Raw genomic sequence first — 1,829 nt, 5'->3', positions numbered from 1 at the left:
TGCGGTTGAGAAATATGTGATTATTTGGGTATATTTTTTTTAGTTTATCCAGGATCATATTGAGCTACCATATTTCTGGTATTAGAGGAATATTGATTTTTAGAATCTCTAAAAATATTTTCGCAATTTTTTTCCACCTTTGGAATTCTGACACAGTGTGGCGGGTATGGCCACAAAACGTCCTCAACCAGGGGAAGGGCTTTTTCGGGCCTGGCCCCGACCGGGTGGGACAGGCTCTCCCACCTGAGATCAGGGCCCTGCAGGACCTATTGCAGTTTTGCAGGGCCCGTAAAGCGAAGCTGTTCCACCAGGCTTTTGGTCGAGGCAGCAGATGCTCAGCCGTTCCGGACTCCCCTGTTCACGACCCCTTCCCATTGTCCTGCTGCTTTAGATAACATAACTTGGCCACCGGAGCTCTTATTCGCCTGACGTGATGCCAAGGTCCTTTCTGTTATTGTTTATGGCGCCATCTGTTGTTTTCATGGTTTTATCGCTTTTATCGTTTTATGAATCTTGTCTCGTAAGCTGCCCTGAGTCCACCCGTGGGATAGGGCGGGGTATAAAGTAAATAGGTGATGGTGGTGTTGGTGATGGTGATGATGATAAAGTGGAGCTAGTCTCAAAATGGTGGTGGTGGTGGTCAGTGTTCCCTCTAAGCTGAGTTAGTGTGAGCTAGCTCACAGTTTTTTAGCCTCTGGCTCACACATTTTTGTCTCTGCTCAGGAAGGGATGGCTCCAGAGCAGACTAATGTATGCAGCAGCCAAATTGCTCGCTCACAACTTTAATGCCAGCAGCTCACAAAGCAGAAGTTGTGCTCACAAGACTCCACAGCTTAGAGAGAACATGGTGATAAAGTGGCTGCTGAAAGAGGTGGAGCCGGTCACAAAACGCTGGGCGCAAATTATCTTCAATCACACAGTGAAAATACTTGTGCTGTGGTGACAAATGCTGCCAAACCATGCTTTGTTTTTTTTAAAAAAAAATCTACATGCCCAATCTAATCTCTAATGGCCAATCAGAAGCCTTGCAGGGCCAAAGCCTCACCTGGCCCCACCCATTTTCTAAATTTATTTTACTTATTTATTAATATTTATACCCCGCCCTCCCCTCAGGGCAGCTTACAAACACACACACACATAAAGTTTTTAGAGTACACAAAGATGAGGAAAGGGGCAGGGGAAAGAACAAAAGACTTCTACATATAACTTTCCTCTACTTATCATTTCATATTATACAGAGACAGTGAGGCTTTAAAAGATCACAAAAGCTTCTTGATAGTGTAATATTAGGAAGTTCATATCTGTATATTTCTCTCTTATCCAGTCCGTAGTCCAACAAAATCGTCTTCCATTTGCCCTTTTAACATTGAAGTCAATTTGTCCATGTCCGCACTTTCCGTAATGGTCACTATTCGGTCATGTTCAGAAGGAAACTGCTTTCTAAAAAAATCACTTTGGTGGGTGCTGGGAAAGGTATCGGGGGGCACCATCATACCCATGGGGACCATGTCCGGGACCCTTGTGCTAGGTTGTGGTTTCATGTGAATGGAGCAACTTAGGTATTGCTACACGTTGCCCGACTCACAGAAAATGGTGATCACCCAAAGGGCATCTTAGTTTGAGCTGTGGGCTTATCTTACTTGGGGGTATCTCTGTGTCAGGATCAGTGCTCCCCCTAAGCTGTGGAGTCTTGCTTTGAAAACCCTACAGGGTCACCATAAATCAGCTGCTTAGGAGCTCCATCTAGGGCTCCAGCGTTCTAACTTTCTTTGGTCCAAAAGCATGAGTTTTTCCATGTCAGACTGGGAGAAGCAGGGAAATGGCGGCGG

General features: G+C 45.3%; 1 protein-coding gene across 1 annotated transcript in view; it reads left to right on the top strand.

Moving 5' to 3' along the window:
- The window catches only part of MDGA2 (MAM domain containing glycosylphosphatidylinositol anchor 2), a 407,262-nt gene that overhangs the window by 112,057 nt on the left and 293,376 nt on the right, over positions 1-1,829 (top strand). The window lies entirely within an intron of this gene.

This window comes from Gekko japonicus, unplaced genomic scaffold (assembly GCF_001447785.1).
Source record: "Gekko japonicus isolate JY-2015 unplaced genomic scaffold, Gekko_japonicus_V1.1 scaffold929, whole genome shotgun sequence".
Classification (NCBI taxonomy): Eukaryota; Metazoa; Chordata; class Lepidosauria; order Squamata; family Gekkonidae; genus Gekko; species Gekko japonicus.
The sequence above is the reverse complement of the archived record's forward strand: the minus strand, read 5'-3'. Positions and strand labels throughout refer to the sequence as shown.